Source organism: Anabrus simplex, chromosome 2 (assembly GCF_040414725.1).
Source record: "Anabrus simplex isolate iqAnaSimp1 chromosome 2, ASM4041472v1, whole genome shotgun sequence".
Lineage (NCBI taxonomy): Eukaryota > Metazoa > Arthropoda > Insecta > Orthoptera > Tettigoniidae > Anabrus > Anabrus simplex.
The window spans coordinates 708,549,451-708,573,008 of NC_090266.1; the positions used below are offsets into that span (position 1 = coordinate 708,549,451).

A 23,558-nucleotide genomic window follows, 5' to 3' on the forward strand; every position below is an offset into this window, starting at 1 on the left:
GAGACAGTATAAGGTTACTGGTATGAGGATCTTGAGAGTTACTAACGAACAGAGAGACAGTACAACGTTACTGGTGTGAGGATCTTGAGAGTTACTAACGAACAGTGAGACAGTACAACGTTATTGGTGTGAGGATCTTGAGAGTTACTAACCACAAAGAGACAGTACAAGGTTACTGGTGTGAGGATCTTGAGAGTTACTAACCTAAAACGAGACTGTACGAAGGTAGCAATGCCCTCCCTCAGGAAGGAGACAGGAATGTGTCCAAATGACCACGGTAGTGGAAACAATGTCGGTGATTTGCCAACAGCCATAGGATAAATTTAACTCGACTTACATTCACTTTGAAGGAGGACAGAGCGGTCAACGATTCTGTGTATAAGCTAGACAACGCGCGTTCGCAAATTATCCACTTGGCAAGAAAGTTCACGGTCTTGAGAATTTACTCTCGAGTCCTCTATAGGAATGAAACTCGAGGTAATAACTATGATCTCGAGTCCTCTATAGGAATGAAACTCGACGTAACAACTGTGAACGCTAAGCTGTACGAATCTACAAATTACCGAGCTCGATAGCTGCAGTCGGTTAAGTGCGGCCAGTATCCAGTAATCGGGAGATAGTGGGTTCGAGCCCCACTGTCGGCAGCCCTGAAGACGGTTTTCCGTGGTTTCCAATTTTCACACCAGGTAAATGCCGGGGCTGTACCTTAATTAAGGCCACGGCCGCTTCCTTCCACTTCCTAGGCCTTTCCTATCCCATCGTCGCAATAAGACCTATCTATGTCGGTGCGACGTAAAGCAAATAGAAAAAAAAATCTACAAATTTGAAACTGGAAGCAGGTGTACTATATTTCATGGTCGATCAGCACTGATAAACTTGTGGACTGGGAGATAAGAGCTCTCATGGGTTCTATCCTAATTTTGAGACATCTCATCGGTATAAGACCAATCGGCCACAAGTTCGAATCATACTTATATTTTAAGTTTTGTAGGAATTATTTCTCAAATTGTAATAATAATGTTATTGCCTTTACGCCCAACTAACTACTTTTACGGTTTTCAGAGACGTCGAGGTGCCGGAATTCAGTCCCGCAGTTCTTTTACGTGCCAGTAAATCTACCGACACGAGGCTGAAGTATCTGAGCGCCTTCAAATACCACCGGACTGAGCCAGGATCGAACCTGCCAAGTTGGGGTCAGCATGCCGGCGCTCAACCGTCTGAGCCACTCAGCCCGGCTACTTCTCAAGTTGTTCTAATTTTGTAAATGTTGCTTTAGCTTTTAACTTCACTAATTGTGTTTAGAATTGTTTAAATTTTTAGATCCAATTTCCCATATGTTTTCAATTTTTCAAGTTCTTTACAAGCTGTTTTATTTTTTAAACAGTATTCACTGTATTGAGTATTCTTTGTCTGCGGACAACATCTAGCTAGAGGAAGAATTATCATAAACATAAAAACAAGCTTCTATGTTGGCCTACAGTTCTTCCATGAATACAGGCAGTAGTCAAAGGAGTATTTAGTAATCACGTGTCAAAATAATTTTGTTTCTTAAGCATAACCTGATAAAATGAATATAATTAAATATTTACTTAGCACATGACGTTTGTATACACAAAATATCTTATTTTATTCAAAATAACTTATTTTGTTTCTACACCGTAATCTAATACACTGAATAGAACGAGACACCAGGCACAATAAAATTGTTAACAGCTTCTTTTAATACATGGCCCTTCATTAGTTGTAACTGCAGGCCGCTGCTAGGCTGCACCTTGCTCCATTACCTGTTCGAGCTGGGGCGCTGCTCACTGAACCGAATTATGCCCACCTTTGCTCTAGACCGAAGGTCCTGACGCTGACCATTCAGCCAAGACGTCGGAATCTGTACAAATACAGTGAGAACATTGAGAATGAAAATCCACAGCCTGTTTCCTGTTATTCGACCGGGTCAGGAATGAATGAAGCCCCCATCTAGCGGCGAGGACAGGAATTGTGCCAGCTGCTGAAATCTGTCGCACTCCTCCGGGGCAATAATTAATGTTTGACAGATGAAATGAAATGAACTGAACTGAAATGAAATGAAATAAAATGATTTGGAGAATTTTGCTGGAATGAAGTATGACAGGGAAAACTGGAGTACCTGGAGAAAAACCTGTCCCGCTTCCACTTTGTCCAGCACAAATCTCACATGGAGTGACCGGGATTTGAACCACGGAACACAGCGGTGAGAAACCGGCGCGCTGCTGTCTGAGTCAGGGAGGCTAGTGAGAACATTAAAATGTTTTTTATTTTACAATTTATTTTACGTCGCACGGACATAGATACGTTTTATGACCACGATGGGAGAGGAAAAGGCTGGGAGTGGGAAGGAAACGGCCGTGGCCTTAAATAAGGTACAGCCCCAGCATTTGCCTAGTGTGAAAATGGGAAACCACGGAAAAAAACATCTTCACGACTGTCGACAGTGGGTTTCGAACCCACTATCTCCCGCACACAAGCAACATTAAAAAGCGATAATCATATACAGTAGTAGCATGTGAATTGGCCTCTCCTGAACTTAGGCAACACCTCTTGCACTTTGCTCCTGTGCCACGTAGCGTAGCTTACATGAAACTCAGGCGAGATACATTTTGTGCTCGGCGTTGGCAACCCTCCCAAAAGTGTCAACGTGGCACATGCTGTGCCCCAGTCATATGCCCTGACCAGCCAGCTGTGAAGTGCCAAGTATCAATCAGTAAGTGTGACAGACAGCGGGACTGCGCCATGGCTGGTGAGCGAAGAAAGTGGAACATATTGAAAATGGCGGTTTATAAACAACCTGCTGGTTGAGGGAGATACTTATATCGTAAATTAAATTCCGAACGTGTAACTTTTAGGTTACGGAATTATTATTATTATTATTATTATTTTTGCTATTTGCTATTTGCTTTACGTCGCACTGACACAGATAGGTCTTATGGCGACGATGGGATACGAAAGGCCTAGGAGTTGGAAGGAAGCGGCCGTGGCCTTAAGGTACAGCCCCAGCATTTGCCTGGTGTGAAAATGGGAAACCACGGAAAACCATTTTCAGGGCTGTCGACAATGGGGTTCGAACCTACAATCTCCCGAATACTGGATACTGGCCGCACTTAAGCGACTGCAGCTATCGAGCTCGGTACCGGAATTTTTATACAATTAAAAATCCTACATTACATGTGCGAAAATAAAATCTGTTTCATTGTTCTACCTCTAAGAATAACTGAAATAGGCCTTTAGAAGTTATGAAAAACAGTATTATATCTAGGTACGATAACATTTACGACTTTTCTATGTGAGTGCTATTACAATTCGGAAAATATTTTTTGCATAATCTTAAATCCTATGCTTTTCTATTAAATTAAAATTTCCGATTTTCAAATAATTCCATTTCGTTTTCTTGTCTTTCTTGTGCACTTGTACATGAAATATCCCATGTGCATTGGCAGGGACTTAAATAGCGACCAGCTTGGTGAGAAAACTAAAAGAGAATTGAAAGCTAATTTGGTGATCGATATGAATATAAGATTAATATATCCTTAAGTTAATCAAATAAGGGAAAGTTGGTGATGATTACTGTCCTAAGAGGAAGTACACCTAGGCAACCATCCTCTAAATTAAGGGAAACCAATATATTCTGTGAAACAGAGAATACACAAATAAAAGGATACAGGGAGATAAATATATTTTCAGTATTGAGAGAAGTACGTTAAGAACTTTAAGATAAGCTAATGAACAGAGAATGAAGTATACCAGGGAGAACGGTCGTAAGAAAGAGCATTAGAGGAAGAGATGATTTATGCGGTTTGATTATGAATATAATTACTATTCGCGCTAATTTTAGCTTAAATGCCAGTATTGGTAAATATGGTAAAATGAATAAATTAATACATTCCCCCCATGGTCACTCGTGGTTGAGAGATAACAATTCTCCCAGGTTGAACGCGAAAATAATAGTATAATGTCCACATCGAGTCAAATACACTCTCCATTAACTGCCGTACTCCGTGAAGTAATTCTCAAACTTCACTGGGTTACAGAATCTGGGATACCAGCTCATTCAATCGTTCTTTAGTTATATAATGTATTGTCAATTTCGTTTTCATTTAGTTTGAAAAGTGAAGCTTTTATACAAAGCAAATAACTTCGCCTCATTTTCGTATGTAACCCACCCCCCCCCCCCCAAATGTTACATTTATATTCATAACAAACCAGATATTGAGCATTTAAAACACACTATTTGCGCGGTTACGGTGCATTATATCTTCTGGTATGACTAGAATATATATTTTTTCTACATTTGTCGACATATCGCAGTCTCATCCTTGACTTTGACAACATTAAAGTGCCATTCCTCATGCAGCCAGTCCCTGTTATAAAATGATGTGCAAGTATCATTTATGGGATCGGTTGGCATGTGCATTTCGTTGGCCTCGGCGATTTCATATATCGCAGAGCCTTCTGAATCAGCGAGGAAAGCATCGGGAAATTAACTCAATCTTTATTTTCCTTTGTAAGGCACTTAATTGACGCCTAGGCCATCTATGATAGCTGTTGACAAATCTGTTGTAGGTCCAACCAGCTTTCGGATTCAGCGCTCAACATACACAACACGACATAACAGGCAAAACTTATCGTTCCTCACATCGGAAATGAAAAGTTCTCTCTTCTGAGAAATTCCACAGCAATAGCCGATCATCGCTGGTTTCAATCTTCCTCGTAAACTTTGCGCCATTGAAGTAATTCTTGATTATTTCACTTTCCCCACTGGTCACCTGCAAGCGAGAAACTTATGCTATTGCCATAATCCTAACAAAGTCCACGACGCAAGTAATAATAATGTCCCACTGACTACTTTTACGGTTTTCGGAGACGCCGAGATGCCGGCATTTAGTCCCGTAGGAGTTCCTTTATGTGCTAGTAAATCTATCGACATAAGGCTGACGTATTTGAGCACCATCAAATACCTCCGGACTGAGCCAGGGTCGAACCTGCCAAGTTGGGGTCAGAACGCCAGCGCCTCAACCGTCTGAGCCACTCAGCACGGCACGACGCAAGTAAAAGTTGCAATAGGACTCAAATGCAAATAAAATAAGTATGTATTTCACGATAGTCACATCTGTCTTAAATATTTCCTTGAGTTACGAAATAAATAAAATACCATCGTGAAAGACATACTTACTTTATTTGCATTTGAGTATTCTATGTTGTTATTTTTGAAGCTCCTATTCTTCAAACATTTTGAGATGGCAGATGATCAAACTTCTTGATATCAGTAGAATAGAATAGAGAAATTACCCTAATCACGGATAATTAGTTTTAAACATGTATTTTAATTCCAGAATGCTCTAAGGTCAGCAACACTATTTTTTACAAGTTGCTTTACATCGCACCGACACAGACAGGTTTTATGGCGACGATGGGACAGGAAGGGGCTAGGAATGGGAAGGAATAGGCCGTGGCCTTAATTAAGGTACAGCCACAGCATTTGCCTGGTGTGAAAATGGGAAACCACGGAAAAACCATCTTCAGAGCTGCCGACAGTGGGGTTCGAACCCACTATCACCCGAATACTGGATACTGACCGCACTTAGGCAACACTTTTAACCCATTATTACGTGTTCCTTTAAACTGACGTGAGTATGGCAGAAGAGTCTACCTTAAAATCCTCTGCCTCTAATGTAAAATAACGGTCTAGTACGTTGGACATTCTGTTAAAGCAGATATATAGACACTGAGGCCAGGTGATGCGAAACCTAGAAGATTAACAGACTCTGCCTTCAAGGAGAAAAGGAACACACGGAAGTATTTTATACTCATGGAAAGTGAATCGCTTGTGGAGATCTAGGAGTGATTTGTATGGTGAGTGGGTAAGTGAAATGACGTCACTCGTTACCATCAAGCAGCATTTTTTAATAGCAAAGCATATTTCTGTTAATACTGTTAACACGTACAAAGTAAACTTACATTCGTGCCAGGGTAAAAGTGAGCTACGGCTGTTTGCCAAGACTTTTATAAACAGAATAATGTTAGAACTGACGAGATTTTCTATGCCATACCTAAAAACGAAAATATTCGTAAACTGTGGAATTGCTCTTTTATAACGGCCAAACTTCAATAAGAACTCGAATTCTGCTTGTCTTATTACTTTTTTTTTACAATAGCTTTACGTCGCACAGACACAGATAGGTCTTCTGGCGACGATGGTATGGGAAATGGCTAGGACAGTGGGAAGGGAGCGGCCGTGGTCTTAATTAAGGTACAGCCCCTGCATTTTCCTGGTGTGAAAATGGGAAACCACGGAAAACCATTTTCAGGACTGGCGACAGTGGGGTTCGAACCCACCTCACGAATATAAATTGATAGCTACGTGACCCAAACAGCACAGCTACTTGCTGGGTTATTTCTAAATTACTGTATGGTTCATGTTATGTAAATACAAACCTGAAGGGTAAGTTAAGATCTGCTGTCTAAATAAATAAATAAATAAATAAATAAATAAACAAATAAATAAATAAATAAATAAATAAATAAATAAATAAATAAATAAATAAATAAATAAATAAATAAATAAATAAATAAATAAATAAATAAATAAATAACGGTGACTTACGTGACAACCCTGTCTCTAATCGCTTCATCTGGTTGGAAAAGTGAGTTAGTGACATTTGCACGGAGGTGGAATTTAATAATACTTGGACGGAATGGTCATTGTGAAAAATCCGAGGTTTGGATGATTAAGACAGTGACACATTCACGAGAGTAAAGGTGGAATAATGTTATTTGCTTTACGTCCCACTAACTACTTTTACGGTTTTCGGAGACGCCAAGGTGCCGTAATTTAGTCCCGCCGTAGTTCTTTTACGTGCCAGTAAATCTACCAAAACGAGGCTGAGGTATCTGAGCACCTTCAAATACCACCGGACTGAGCCAGGATTTGAACCTGCCAAGTTGGGGTCAGAAGGCCAGCGCCTCAACCGTCTGAGCCACTCAACCCGGAAGAGAAGTGGAGTTGCTCTTATTGCGAGATTATGGGAAGATCCTTTCGACTACGGAACTGACAAATAGAAGGGGAACGGTAGGTGAAAATTTCACTTACGATTAATATTACTGTTGGTTTTGAGATATTCATTCGCTTGTTTGATCCTGAGTTGCAATCGTTGCAGATTTCGTGGAGGTTACTGGAACCAGCAAGGGTAAACCTTTATTAATTTACAACGGATATCAATATATAGCAGACTACACGAACAAGAAGAATGCCACATACTGGCGCTGTGTGAATTATCAGAAGAACTCCAAAGGGCGGATTTCAACCATAAATAATACTGTTTTAGGACAACAAATCCATATTTGTGTCCCAGGTGCCGCCACAAGTGAAGTTAGGACCTAACCTAAACTAATTACATGGCTACGAACTTTGAAACAGCATTCAAATATATGGTATTTACACTGCCCGACGTCGAGCGAGTGGCTGCGTGGTTTGAGTCACTTTGCCGTCAGCTTATATTCGGGAGATAGTGAGTTCGATCTCCACTGTCGGCAGCCCTGAAAATGGTGTTTCGTGGTTTCCCATTTTCACACCAGGCAAATGCTGGGGCTGTACCTTAACTGAGGCCACGGTCGCTTCCTTCCCATTCCTAGCCCTTTCCTCTCGTATCGTTGTGGCGTAAAACAAATAGTAGCCTAAACCACTGCTCCACGTTATTCCGGTCAAGTGTCACAACCACCCGATCTGTGACTCTGTCAAGGTCGCTCGGTATGTGCAAGTGTTCCGAACCCGGGGGAAAAAAAGAAATAAGTTAGAAATCATTTATAGAGAAGATACTATGGAGGTGGATGAATATTTAGTAGCTTAATACATTTAAACATTGCAAACGATATTGCACTGCTTGGTGACACAAACACGTGGTCGCAAGAAATGGCTAGATACTGAAGTCAGCAAGATCGGCCTACGTTTAAGTACAGAGAAAATAAAGTCCATGCGGATGGGTGGAATCCAAGTTAAAAAGCCCATAACATTCCGTTGTCTGGCCATAGAAATAGGTGAACAGTTCACCTGTCTTAGCAGTATTATTACGACGATGGTGAAACACTTATTAACGGATTGGTATGGCATCAGCCGTATTTGAGTGCATGCGTGTAATTTAGTCAACCACGACAAACATAAAACTCCTCAAGAGCAATGTCTTATGAGCTGCAATATATGTATAAGAAACATGGAAATTTACATCCGAGGTAGTTAAAAAGCTATTAAATATTTTATAACAATGTTACCGTCCGAGACTTCATGTTGTCTTAAGTCATTATCCCAGAGGCTGGTTAGATCTTCAAAAAGCACCACCAGATATTATGCTATTTGAGGAAAGCAGTAAAACCGGGCGAGTTGGCTGTGCAGTTACGGGCGCAGAGCTGTGATCTTGCATCCGGGAGATAGTGGGTTCGAGCCCCACTGCCAGCAGCCCTGAAGATGGTTTTCCGTGGTTTCCCATTTTCACACCAGGCAAATGCTGGGGCTGTACCTTAATTAAGGCCAGGGCCGCTTCCTTCCCTTTAATATCCTATCGTCGCATAAGATTTATCTGTGTCGGTGCGACGTGAAACAAATTTTTAAAAAGCAGAAAAAAATTCATGGCAGCACCAAAATGAGGCATACTAGGCAAGATGAGGAGTGAGGCAGTTACCCATTGCTCTCCACACTGGGACGGGAAGTGCTACTGAAGCACGACAGTCACACGCACCACTCATACCCCAGGAGCTTCCGTATTGTCACTACCATGGATGAGACTGGGACTTCTGTGGAAGCTACACTTTATTCTGGCCTGTACCAAGAGGCAGATGCAAATCATAGGTGTCCTGTAAATCGCGCTCAGTGAAATTCAGGCCTAGTAGGGTCCCGGTAAATAGCGCCTAATATGATCCGTACCTGTCAATCAAATGACATATTCTTGGTCGTGAAAGTTTCATATTTCAAAATGTTTGAACCTGACCCCCATCACATGTTATCCAGGATTTGGACTGGCTAAATGACAAAATTACATAATTTTCGAGTATAGAGGTAGCTCTGTCATTCCTAAAAGCTATTATTTACCTTATATACATTTTATTTACGTTATAGTCCGACTCGTTGGCCGAATGGTCAGCGTACTGGCCTTCGGTTCAGAGGGTCCCGGGTTCGATTCCCGGCCGGGTCGGGGATTTTAACTATCATTGGTAATTCCAATGGCCCGGGTATTTGTGATGTCCCCAACATCCCTGCAACTCACACACCACACATAACACTATGCTCCACCACAATAACACGCAGTTACCTACACATGGCAGATGCCGCCTACCCTCATCGGAGGGTCTGCCTCACAAGGGTTGCACTCGGCTAGAAATAGCCACACGAAATTATTATTATTTATTTACATTATACAAACATTATTTACATTTGTATTTTAACCTTTATGTTTCTTACATTTCAAGTTTTTGCAAGTAGGAGATGGTTTACAAGCTGCTCAGATACTGGCATTCTTCTCATACTGATTAACTGTTTTCTTTTCTAGTCTTTCTTCTAATTTCATGTAGGCTGTTTCCCTTCGTTTCCTTTCCACATATAATTCTGCCCTCATTAGCCCATAAAGTGCATGTTCTGCTTCTGTCTTCACACATTCGATGACGTCCTTGATTCCAGGGTTCAGCTTTCCTAGCAAATACTGTAGTCGATGTTGTTAGGCCATCCTTCGACAGCGTTGGTGGTTCTATGGCGCCTCTCGTACCAACTTCAAAGCTGGACTGAGACAAATTTTTCTAACCATCTCTCCCCAGAACAAAAAACTCAGAAAGCTTTGCGATCTCAGGTGCTTGGGAACGTATTTCAAGCCAGCCGTCAAATACATGATCAGAACAAAGGAAAGCCAGCGCATCATACATTAGAATGTGAAGGTTCACTTCTTCACTGTATTCGCGAGTTAGTCCCAAATCTTGCCCTTATCTTCAGAGACATTTCTTCATGGGAAGTGTCCACCTCCGTAGTGTAACGGTCAGCATTACTAACTGCCATCGTCGGGGTTCGGGTTGGATTCCCGGTACTGAAAGAAATTCAAAATAAACAGCCACACTTATTGGATTCCACGCTGGAATAGTCTCGCTCGTTTCCACTAAAAATTCCAAGGTACCGGGCGAGTTGGCCGTGCGCGTAGAGGCGCGCGGCTGTGAGCTTGCATCCGGGAGATAGTAGGTTCGAATCCCACTGCCGGCAGCCCTGAAAATGGTTTTCCGTGGTTTCCCATTTTCACACCAGGCAAATGCTGGGGCTGTACCTTAATTAAGGCCACGGCCGCTTCCTTCCAACTCCTAGGCCTATCCTATCCCATCGTCGCCATAAGACCTAGCTGTGTCGGTACGACGTAAAGCCCCTAGCAAAAAAAAAATATATATATTATAATCCTTTCTTCTATGTTGTCGTCTTTCAGAATAAAACTAATGCCATGTTTCAGGGTTAGGATTTATGTTTGAAGAACCACTTCCTGGAATGATTTCGGTTCTTTTTGATTTCCTTACGATTTTTTTTTTTTTTTTCTTGCGATTGTATAAAATCCTGTTTATTACTTGCTGTTCAGGCATTTTCAAGACGAAATCATAACCTCTATTAAACAGGTTACCTAAATCTTTTGAATGCTTCTAAGTGACCGTCATTCGAAGCTCCACACTGATGCCCGTTTGAACTGAATATTTCAGCACTTTTGGTCTTGAGCATTCCTCGACACTGCGTTGATCTCTTTTGAGCAGCGCTAAATCACACCCTACCCCATGTGGGTGGGGGACGCAGACGAAGAATACACCCGCGGTATCCCCTGCCTATCGTAAGAGGCGACTAAAAGGGGCGACAAAGGGATGATGACATTAGAACCATGAAACTACTTGTGCTTAATACAATTACGTGAGGAACACCATGGATCTACGTTACCTATGAGTAGTACCACGTTTCTATGGTTAGTAGGGTCTACGATCGTGTGCCTTCCACCGAAGCGGGGGAGCGGGCATTCGGCTGCGCGAACTAATGTCCATGTGCCGTAACACTGTGCTGGAATGTGTCGGTTCCCCTAGGTTCGGGATAGCTCTGCGCTACCTATGAGTAGTACCACTTTACGAGAAAAACCATGGGTGTACGTTGCCTGTGATTAATACCACTATGTGAGAAAAAACCACGGGTTTGGCTGGCGCCCGTGGTAAGTACCACTATGTGCGAAAACCATGGGTGTACGTTACCTGAGAGTAGCTCCATTATATGACGAATACCATGGGTTTATATTACCTCTGGTTGTTACCATAATGTGTCATACACCGAGGGTCTACATTGCCTATGGTTAGTAGCGTTATGTGAGCAACACCATGAGTATACGTTGCCTGTGATTAGTTCCACTTAGTGAGGGACACCACGGGAATACCGGCGCCCGTGATTAGTCCCATTATGCGCGGAGCACCATGGGTCTGCGTTGCTTGTGAGTAGTACCCTTATGTGCGAAACACCGTCGGTCTGCCTTACTAGGGCTGCACTCGGCTAGAAATAGGCCGGCATCTGCCATGTGTAGATAACTGCGTGTTATTGTGTTGAAGGATAGTGTTATGTGTGGTGTGTGAGTTGCAGGGATGTTGGGGACAGCACAAACACCCAGCCCCTGGGCCATTGGAATTAACCAATGAAGGTTAAAATCCCCAAGCCGGCCGGGAATCGAACCCGGGAAGCTTTGAACCGAAGGCCATTACGCTGACTACTCAGCCAACGAGTCGGACAGGAAGCAGCTAATAACCAGGGCTAGGATTTTTAGGGTCGCACCTTTTCTTTGTGTGGGCAACGTAGGGCTCCCTGAAAGAAACCAATGTGTAATATGTTGTCTCAAATTGAGAATGGACGTAATTTTCCAGCAGTGACATTTATCCTTTTTTTTTTTTTCAGCCTACTCTGCCCTTGGTAACCTCTCCCGCTCTTCTAATATTTGCTACTACTTTTCTATATTTCTCCGCAGCATATGCTATGATTTAATTAACTTTCAAGTAACCAAGAAACATATTTTAAAGTTATCAATTATAATTTCTCATTAGCTTCAGTGAGCTTGGGAATAGTAAACTGTCTGCTTTCAGTGAACGCGGGCCTGAAAACAAAGTAAATACAACATACCAATAATAATTACGTGTGGCTATTTCTAGCCGAGTGCAGCCCTTGTAGGGCAGACCCTCCGATGAGGTTGGGTGGCATCTGCCATGTGTAGGTAACTGCGTGTTACTGTGGTGGAGGATACTGTTATGTGTGGTGTGTGAGTTGCAGGGATGTTGGGGACAGCACAAACACCCAGCCCCCGGGCCATTGGAATTAACCAATGAAGGTTAAAATCCCCGACCCGGCCGGGAATCGAACCCCGGACCCACTGAACCGAAGGACAGTACGTTGAGGGTAGGCAATGAAAAAACAGGAACTCTTACTTTCAGTGTATTCACAGAATACGCGGTCAACGTTAGTCCAATGACAATCGAGTTTTAGTCAGCTTGAAATGTAAATCTAAGTGCGGCAATAATAGGAAACAACGCCGAACAATTCACTGCTATTAAAAGAAAACTTGCTACTACTACACTGTTTTCATTCCGCCCCTGAAGGTGAGGATATTGATGGCCGTGGCCTATACTAGGAACTGTCCCGACATTGTCATTAGAGAAGGAAAATGGAAAACCACGGAAAACCATTCTCAGGACAGCCGAATTTACTTTGACATGAGAGGTAGTGGAACCGGTCGAGCAATCTATGCAATACTACTGAGAAAACCATCGTTCTGAACACACGTTACTCCAATATTGCACGCCATCCGGCTAGGCAGCAGCCTACTTGGCAGGTGAAGTCCTTTATCAGGACTATCTATGTCACACGTATTTTGATACTTACTATACAATGAACACGAACTGTACAAAACATATAGTTATCTTAGATAATGAGAAGAGACTTATACCTGGCATTTGTTCCTTTCCGCATGCCCACCACACAACCTGACACAAGTCGATCTAGTAGCATCCTGGCTGGCAACCACTACTCTGAGTGGAGGTCCAATAAGAAACACTGCCCATGTATTAATATCCGGAAGTCTTGACACAGCAGTCGTCAGTGAACAGTGTGACAGAATGACCGTGGAACGTAAGATGTAGCTTACGAAGACGTACTATCTATGTTAGAAACTATGATATCACACACTTATCTCCTGTAAATAACAAGGAAAAGATTTTCCCCACATTCTACACAGATGTTCACTTTTACTAATGGGAATTCCAAATCAAAACAAATATTGTGTTAAGTTCCGTACGCCACGTTGTATTAATTTTGCCTCACGTGGTTGTCGCCCTTCTTTTCCGGCATGCATCATGTGCACTTGGCAGTCGCTGATCATTCACAGGGCAAGGCTCTATCACAACATGTTATTACATATTCGTTAAACACACAAAATTGCGATGAAATTATTCACTACTATGACACTACAGCTGCTGCTACTGCAATTTACTACTACTGTTTCTTCTTTGTCCGTCAATTTTTCCCACACCCTGATGGAGTCGTAGGTGTGAACTGGGTAGCACATGTGGACTTCGTCCTCTTTCACGTCCAGAAGCCCTTCCTGATGCAAGCATTAAGCGGGGGGTGAATTCGCAATTGAAGAGGTAGACTGTAATCTGCCATAAGTCATACTGAACCATTTTACTGTTTAATGCTGCAAAACAATGGTCATGCATGTCTACTTCGAAATCTAAATTCCGTAGCCTCAAACTCACTATGTTACATTGTACATACAAGTCGAAAAATGAAAGATTTTACAGAATGACCTTATTCAACACAAGATTTTTTCCACTCTGACCTTAGTTCGGGCGTATGCACAGACCATGCTATATTATATAGTATATCAACGAAAGTGGATCATTTTCCTATTCGTGGTCAAATTTAATTACCCCCCGGTAGAATATTTGGAAGGATTGAGGAAAATATTAAGAAAAAAGAAGTAGTCATAAGCCCAGATGAGTTCCATGGCATCTTTGCTGAGTGTAGTATTACGATTCCAAGGAATGTGCTAAGAAAACCTTGAAGAGCATGTTACAATATCCAAGAAGCAAGACCAGAGAGTATTTTCATTTGCTTCAATTAGATTTCCCTCACTGTAATGTTATCACGTGAAAAATTAAGATCCTAGTAATTTATCACTTGATTTCTTTTGCAAGCTGCTTTATGTCGCACCGACACAGATAGGTCTTATTGCGACGATGGGATGGGAAAGAGCTAGGAGTGGGAAGGAAGTGTCCGTGACCTTAATTAAGGTACAGCCCCAGCATTTGCCTGGTGTGAAAATGGGAAACCACGGAAAGCCATCTTCAGGGCTGCCGAACCCACTATCTCCCGAATACTAGACACTGGCCGCACTTAAGCAACTGCAACTATCGAGCTCGGTATACCACTTGATTCTGCCCTGCCCTAAAACCGTATTTCCTATCAGACATCTACTCAATCAATCAATCAATCAATCAATCAATCAATCAATCAATCAATCAATCAATCATCTGCTGTCGCCCAGGTGGCAGATGCCCTATCACTTGTCTACTTAGCATTTTCTTAAAAGATTTCAAATAATTTGGAAATTAATCGAACAGTTCCCTTTATCACTTATTCCAATCCCTTATTCCTCGTCCTATACATGAATGAAAATGAAAATCCACAGCCTGTTCCCAGCCATTCGACCGGGTCAGGAATGGAATGAATGAAGCCCATCTAGCGGCGAGGATAGGAATTGTGCCGGCTGCCGAAGCCTGTCGCACACCTCTGGGGCAAAGATTAATGAATGACAGATGAAATGAAATGATATTGGAGGGTGTTGCTGGAATGAAATATGACAGGAAAAAACCTGTCCCGCCTCCGCTTCGTCCAGCACAAATCTCACATGGAGTGACCGGGATTTGAACCACGGAACCCAGCGGTGAGAGACCGGTGTGCTGCCACCTGAGCCACAGAGGCTCCGTCCTATAAATTAATGTTTGTCCCAATTTGTCCTCTGGAATTCCATTTTTATCTTCATATTACGATTTTTCCTAGATTTTTTTGCTAGCTGCTTTACGTCCCTCCGACATAGATAGGTCTTATGGCGACGATTTTCGTAGTTTTAAAAGCTCCACTCAAGCTTATTCGCCTACTAATGTCATGCCACGCCATTTCTTCACCGACGGCTCGGGACATACCACTCAGCCGAGCAACTCGTCTCCCTACTCCCAAGTCTTTCCAGCCCGAAGTTTGCAACATTTTCATAACATTTCTCTTTTGTCGGAAATCGCCCAGAACAAATCGTGCTGCTTTCCTTTGGATCTTTCCCAGTTCTCGTACCAAGTAATCTTGGTGTGGGTCCCATACACTGGAACCATACTCTAATTCGAGTCTTACTTGAGACTTATGCCTCCCATTTACATCTTTACTTCAACACATAAATACCATCATAACCATCTGAAGAGACCTGTAAACATTGTTTACAACCTCGTTAATGTGATCACCCCAATGAAGATCATTCTTGATATTAACACCCAGATAGGTACAGTGATCCACAGGGGTACTATCACCCCATCAACACAGTAATTAAATCTCAGGGGGCTTTTCTCCTTTGTGAAACTTGCAAGCCGACTTTTCAGCCCGTTTACCGTCATACCATTGTCTGCTCTCCATTTTTTTTGTAATCGCTCACAATCCTGTAAGTAACTTACTACTCTACCAGGTGGTCCGCTCGCTCCTTGCAATCTAGTTTATGTAACCCACCGCATTTTCAACAACTCTGAAATACATCGGTCCATCTCCTTAAACCGGGGTAATATGACGAGATGTATAGTTACGGACTAGAAGACATAGTTATGAAGAACACGTATCCTATAGCAGGAGGTGCACACACAAACCAGGAACAGATATTTTATAGGTTGGGAATTCCCCGCTGCATATCGAGCGTCGCAATAGTTCACTTGGCAGGGGCGCGGTCGGAGATGTGCTAGTAGACAGCGCTTGAGGGTACGGAGCTTCGAATCCAAAGCAAGTAATTTGTTCCCGCCAATTGCCTGGAATATGGCATGGTTGCATACTTAATAGTTTCCACAGACTGATTTGTTTATTAGGCACTCAAAAGGGCCGTTGGTATCGTGGCATACAGTATGGAAGTGGGTTGGAAGTGGTCAGGGAATGTGTGACAGGAATTCAGCTACCTACGTCGTTTAACTAAGCACCTGCTCGAACTAACGACCTCCGTTATCGATACAGAACTGCAAGCGATGCGTGTGGCAGGTTTCAACATCTCCAGCGTAACGGATGGCCATGTCTTGGTGATGAACTATCTAAGGTGACCAGAAATGGCCGGCTCCTGTGCATGTGCCAGTTGTTTTACATGGTCCCACAGGAAAAAATCAGGAGCGTAAGATCGGGAGATCTGGTAGGCCAGAGGACAGGTTCTCCTTCATATCCATTCGACGCAATACGCGTCACGGATATGGTTCCGGATGACCACCATCGTTTGTGGTGGAGCTTCGTCATGTTGAAACCACATCCTTCAGCGGTCAAGGAGTGACATGTTCCAACGACTGTGCTTGTTTATCTTGGAGAAATCGCAGATACCGTTCTCCCATCAGATGGCCCTGGAAGAAATGGGGACCAATGAGGTAATCACCCACGATGCCACACCATACATTCACGCTTCCCTGTACCTCAAAAGCTGCCTGTCGTACCGAATGAGGATTATTGACAATACAACAGTACATGCTATGGCGATTAACGGATCAATTCTTGTGGAACTGCACTTCATCCGTAAATAAGAAAGTCGCTAAAAAGGCAGGATCAGTGCCCACATGCTGTAGAGTACATTGACAGAGCGCCACTCTGGCTTCGAAATCATGAGCATGGAGTTCTCAGTGTAGGCACAAGTGTAAATGATATGAGTGAATCCTCTGGGTATGCAATATCCGTATAACAGACGTCGGTCTGATGTTCGTGTCTTGAGAAATAGTCCGTGTGCTAGTATTAAGGTTATTCTGGATAGCGTCCACCACAACCTCCTCATGTAATAATAATAATAATAATAATAATAATAATAATAATAATAATAATAATAATAATAATAATCGTATGGCCTCAGCTACCGTGTGCAGACATTTCAATTTGACGCCATCTGGCTGTCTGCTCGTCAATTTCGACGTTCCGTTTTACTCTAGGCCCCCACTAGATGGCAGACCGAGTAAACCGAAACTCTCTCGGGCGTCTATGGCTGAGATTTAATGAATTTTGTCGGGTAAACACCAAATGTGTCACCAGAGATCTTTTACATGCCGACATCGTACGACATGGAGTGTCGAATGGACTTTTTTCCGCCCTTCAAAAATCCGACTACCTCTGTCGGGTTTGAATCCGCTATCTTGGGATCCGGATGCCGACACTCTACCGCTGATCCACAGAGGCAGCTACCTCCTCATGTAAGCAGACGTCACAGGGTGATCTCGAAGAGGCCGTGTCCTTGTCAGGGACGCAGTAGCCCACAAATGTCTTTCCACCCTCCGAAATGCCATGCCGGTCGGTTGTCATCTATTCGGATAGCGTTATTGATACAGGCGTATGCGTTCTGCCTAGCTTCTCCATAGATGAGTAACATATCCACATGTTCATCGCTGAACACATCACGAAGAAGTGAATAAGCTTTGCGTTGTGTTGTGACTTGCCTCGAAGGAGGGGAGTTCGCAAAGCTACATACCTACCTGCCATCGCATGTTATCGTTTCAATGTGGTACACTTTGTCCCACCTGTGTTCTACGAAGCTTGGAACACGTACGACGTAGCTAACTGGTTGCTTGCGTCTTAGCTACAGACTACCAGATCCTCATCCTCATCCAACCCAGCTTCATACCTTATGTCATGATACCAACGGCCCTTTACAGGGCCAAATAAAGAAATCAATCTGAGGAAACTATCAAGTATGCAACCGTAACACATCTTAGGCAACCGGCGGTAAAAAACAAAACAAAAAAAACAAACTTGTATGGCATTCGAACCTCCTTACCCCCGAGTGATGTCCACTATCATATCTCCGAGTGAGTTATTGCACAGCTTGACATCCAGCAGGAAGATCGCAGCCTCTACAACGTCTGTTTCTGTCTTTATTGCCCTTTTTTTTTTTTTTTTTTTTTTTTTTACGTCGCACCGACACAGATAGGTCTTATGGCGACGATGGGACAGGAAAGGCCTAGGAGTGGGAAGGAAGCGGCCATGGCCTTATAGTGTGAAAATGGGAAACCAAGGAAAACCATTTTCAGGGCTGCCGACAGTGTGGTTCGAACCCACTATCTCCCGGATGCAAGCTCACAGCTGCGCGACCCTAACCGCACGGCCAACTTGCCCGGTGCGTCTGTTCCTGGTCTGTGTAAGGTAAATGTTCTTCGTATCCGCGCTCGTTTTACGCGTTCATTCGGGGTACCCATGATGAATTAATAGTGGTACTCACGATTCCAGCTTTCTTCTAGCCCATAACCACTCCGGTTTCGGGAGAGCGGCTGACGTATATCGGAATTGTAGTAAACGCGTAGAGTTGCATAAACCTAGACCGAAAGGGGCGAATGGAACATCCGGTATACAGTAAGCATCATCCGCAAAAAGCCTTATCTGTGATTCCAGTTGTTTACGCATATCACATATATGAAAACATAAACGTTCAATAATGCTCCCTGCGTGACGCCCGTCTTAATCGTTACAGGATCAGATAATATTTCACCTACTCTTCAATAAGTTCTACTTTCCAGAAATGTAGCTACCCATTCAGCCACTCTTTTGTCTATTTGAACAGCCCTCATTTTAGTCAGTAGTCTCACATAATCTACCCTATCAAAAGCCTTGGATAGGTCAATAGTGATACAGTCCATTTGACCTCCTTAATCTGAAATGTCTGTTATATCTTCCTGGATTCCTACAATTTACACCTCACTTGAATAGCCTTTCCTAAACCCGAGCTGCCTACTATCAAACCAGTTAGTAATTTTGCAAACCATATACATTGGAACTCTCCATTCATTTGGTATGGCTCCTTCATGCAAACAGTAATCAAATAAGTATTTCAGATATGGCACTATATCCCAACCCTTCACTATATCCCCAGAAATATTATGAATCCCAACCCTTCTTTCTTCGTGCAAAAGTCTTTATTATCATATGTAAATTTCAGTATTAGTCACCTCCTCTTCCCGGACATTACCCTTACCTAGTCCGACTCCATGGCTAAATGGTTAGCGTTAGGGGTCCCGGGTTCGATTCCCGGCAGGGTGGGGAATTTTAACCATATTTGGTTAATTCCCCTGACACGGGGACTGGTTGTGTGTGTCGTCTTCATCATCATTTCATCCTCATCACGACGCGCAGGTCACTATGGGCGTCAAATCAAAAGACCTGCACATGGCGAGCCGAAGGCCATAGGCCATTTCATTTTTTTTTTACCCTTACCTATATCCAATTACCTTTACGTGTTGCTGACTGAATGCGTTTATAAGTCCTCATATCTCACACATACACTCCCCTTGTTCATGAATGATCCCTGGAATGTCCTCCCAGGAACCTGTTTCTGCCTAAAGATATTTATACATATCCTTCCATTGTTCCCTAAAATTCATGTGACTGCCAAATTATGTTTGCCATCATATTATGCTTAGCTGACCTTTTTGCTTTTTTTACAATTGGCTTTACGTTGCACTGACACAGATAGGTCTTATGGCGACGATGGGATAGGAAAGGGCTAGGAGTGGAAACGAAGCGTCCGTGGCCTCGTTTAAGGTACAGCCTGGTATGAAGATGAAAAACCACGGAAAACCACCTTCAGGGATGCCGACCGTGGGGTTCCAACCCAATATCTCCCGAATGCAAGCTGACAGCTTTGCGCCCCTAACCGAACAGCCAACTCACTCGGTTTTGCTAAATTCAATTTTCTAGTAAGTTCCTTCAAATTTCCTTACGCCTGCAACCATTCCTAACTCTATTTCCCTGTTATACTCGTAATACTCCTGTTTTCACATTCCTCAACTATTGCCTTACACCCATTACATAGGCTGTTTACATTTTTATTTACCATTTTGCACTGTTCATAATTGTTTTTCAAGAAATTCCTCCATGCCTCTCTTATCAACCATATGGTATTGCCTGTTAGTACTACTTGCATTCTTCTTTAGATTATTTTTCCTCATAACACAAGTTCGGTCTCAGAAATGCTGATTTTCCACGCATATTTACTGGACTTTCCTTCAATTTCAGGTAAAATATATGTAATTGTTATTAATTACCTTCACTATTGAGCCACTTAATTAATCAAAGACCTGTTTAATTGAGCGTACATCCGCTTCAAACTTGCCACATTCTTCTGACGTGATCATAATGTTCAAAACTTCAATATAATGTTGTAGAATTATCATAAATGTAGGTAATAATAATAATAATAATAATAATAATAATAATAATAATAATAATAATAATAATAATAATAATAATAATGTTTCAACTACCTGAACAGGCATTTTGATTTAACCTCATTTAATACTGGAGTAAGAGCTGGGCCGTGTTCACTCATTGTAGTGAAGTAAACTGAGAATCTGTCTTATGTGAGAGACAGTGGACCAGTTCAAGGAAGTTAAGCAGTATAGCAGAGAAAATCGTCACGCTAAACTCGTGGTACTCCAACATCTGCAGGCCAACTGACATGGCAGCAGTTTTCTTGGCAGGCAAACAGCTCTTAATTAGTTGTGTATGCCACTCGGCATTTATTTATTTATTTATTTATTTATTTATTTATTTATTTATTTATTGATTTATTTATTTATTTATTTATTTATTTATTTATTTATTTATTTATTTATTTATCTATCTTCATTATAGACTGTTATGCCTTCCAGCGTTGAGTCTGCAAGCCTCTGTGAATTCACTAATCACCGGCACAATCCTCTATTTGTAACTAGTTGCCGGGGTGAGTAGCTCAGACGGTTGAGGCACTGGCCTTCAGACCCCAACTTAGCAGGTTCGATACTGGCTCAGTCCGGTGGTATTTGAAGGTGCTCAAATACATCGGCCTCGTGTCAGTAGATTTACTGGCACATAAAAGAACTCCCGCGGGTCTAAATTCCGGCACCTCGGCGTATCCGAAAACCGTAGAAGTAGTTAGTGGGACGTAAAGCCAATAACATTATTATTATTGTTATTTATGTAACTAGTTCTATGCCCTCGTTTAGTTCTATACCTCTTATCTTTAAATCGTTAGAAACCGAGTCTAACCACCATCGCCTTGATCTCCCTCTACTCCTCTAACCCTCCATTATTTATTTATTTATTTATTTATTTATTTATTTATTTATTTATTTATTTATTTAATGAATTTAAATAAATAATGAATGTGTCTGTCCTCTACTGTGAAAGCTAGGAACTGTGTGAAGCTCGACTACCCACAAGGAGAAGGCAAATCCAAGTTTGCTGTGTAACGATCATCATTTACTGCGATAGGAACACGAAATGCCGAGATAACGCTTGGCACAGTTGGGACTAAAATACACATGTATGGCATCACGATAGGTATAGGGACTGTAAGTACGTGCGAAAGAGAGTAGCGATGGCTAATTTTGAAACGCCTACGAAATCATCTTTGGCCTTGGCCCAGTACAACAGCTAATGTGGTGTCGGCCCGGGAGAGAGAGAGGTCTGTACTCTCACAACGTCACCCCGAGGTTACTCCGGTTTACACAGACTGTACAGAACGCAGTAGTAGAAGAAACTATATGGAGGAGATAATACCAGCACAGTAGAAGTGTACTCGAGTCCAAAATGATCAGCCATGTCCTACAGTAAATAATCTTCAAGGAACTAATATATTTTAAGGATTTATTCTCGTTAGAGATTTTATGTTTTTAAAATCGGCTTGACGCCGCACCGACACATAGGTCTGATGATGATGATGCTTGTTGTTTTAAGGGGCCTAACATCGCAGGTCATCGGCCCCACAGATAGGTCTTATGGGGACGATGGGATAGGAAAAGACTAGGAGTGGGAAGGAAGCTATCGTGGCCTAATTTAAGACCTGGTGTGAACATGGGAAACCACGGGAAACTATCTTCAGGGCTGCCGACAGTGGAATTCGAACCCACTATTTCCCGAATGCAAGTTCACAGGTGGGCGCCCCTAACCTCACGGCCAACTTGCTCGGTCAGATTGTAGGCCTACTTAGGAATACTTAATGAGAGACACCCGTGCCAGTAAATGCAGTAAATGTTTTAGCGCATTAAAGACCACTTATCAAGGGCAAAATTCCTAAACTCCGGCGTCTCTTAAAAGTAATTTGGAGTTGAAATATCGTTAAACAGCTAATTACCCAGTCCCCGAGCCAGAAGAATTAACCTATGAAGGTTAGAATCCCCGACACGGCCGGGAATCGAACCCGAGACCCCTCGGACCAAAGGCCAGCATGCTAACCACCTAGTCATGGAGCCGGACATAACAATATGTATGTACCGAGTGAGTTGGCCGCACGGTTAGGATCGTGTGGCCGTCAGCTTGCATTCGGTGGATGGCAGGTTCGAATTCCAAGATCGACAGCCCTGAAGATGGTTTTCCATTGTTTCCTATTTTCACAACAGGCAAATGCTGGAGCTAAGGCCACGGCCACTACCTTCCCATTCCTAGCCCTTTCTCGTCCTTGCGTCGCCGAAAACCTTCGATGGAATAGTGTGATGTTAATCCACCATTAAAAGAAAGTTTTCTACGGCAATAATTGTTTTCCTTACACAGTAGTATGTCGGTGTTTACATACTACAGTACCGGTCAAAAGTTTAGGACCACATTAAAAAATCATGAAGTGTCATATAGAACCTAAAATAGTGCTACAAGACCTCTGTAATTTTTTCCTGAGCTCTCGCATATAATATGATATATGTCGCCTGATTTCATTGATTTACGCCGAGTATAGTATAAGTTATACACTTTTAACTGTTGGAAGGTCACATCAGAAAGTCAACATTTTTGAAAATATAGTAAATATCAAATATAAAAGGTTAATAGATTTAAAATATGATAGAGGAAGTATAAAACAGTAAGAATTTGGCCTGCTAAAATATATGGGTCTTCTACAGGTCGAGCACCAATTCATTTTAGAAGAATGACAACGGATACTATAGATCAAACTGGTTTCAAGTATTACCAGCAAGATTCTTTTGTAGACTTAACAATAGTTGGGGGTCACTTTTGTATAAATATAAAAATTCCGAAATAGTCCGGCACCGATTTTTGTGCGTTTATTACTTTTTTTAAACCAGCGCTGAAACAGTCAATTTTTCCTTGTTCTTGTCATAGGTCTCAGTGTGAGTTACCTCTCCTCTGCTCCGTTGGCCGGTCAGAGTGCAGAGCTTTTGAACCACGGACCAAACGTGGCCACTTAAGGGCAGAGACCCACTCTGCATCTACCGACCTCGGATACTCTGAGGCAGAATTAGAGAAAACAGTGACAAACTCG

The 23,558-nt window shown here is 42.4% G+C and overlaps 1 protein-coding gene across 2 annotated transcripts in view; it reads right to left on the reverse strand.

The window, feature by feature from the left end:
• The window catches only part of LOC136864389 (SRSF protein kinase 3), a 541,887-nt gene that overhangs the window by 251,781 nt on the left and 266,548 nt on the right, over window positions 1-23,558 (reverse strand). The gene's annotated exons all lie outside the window — the stretch shown is intronic.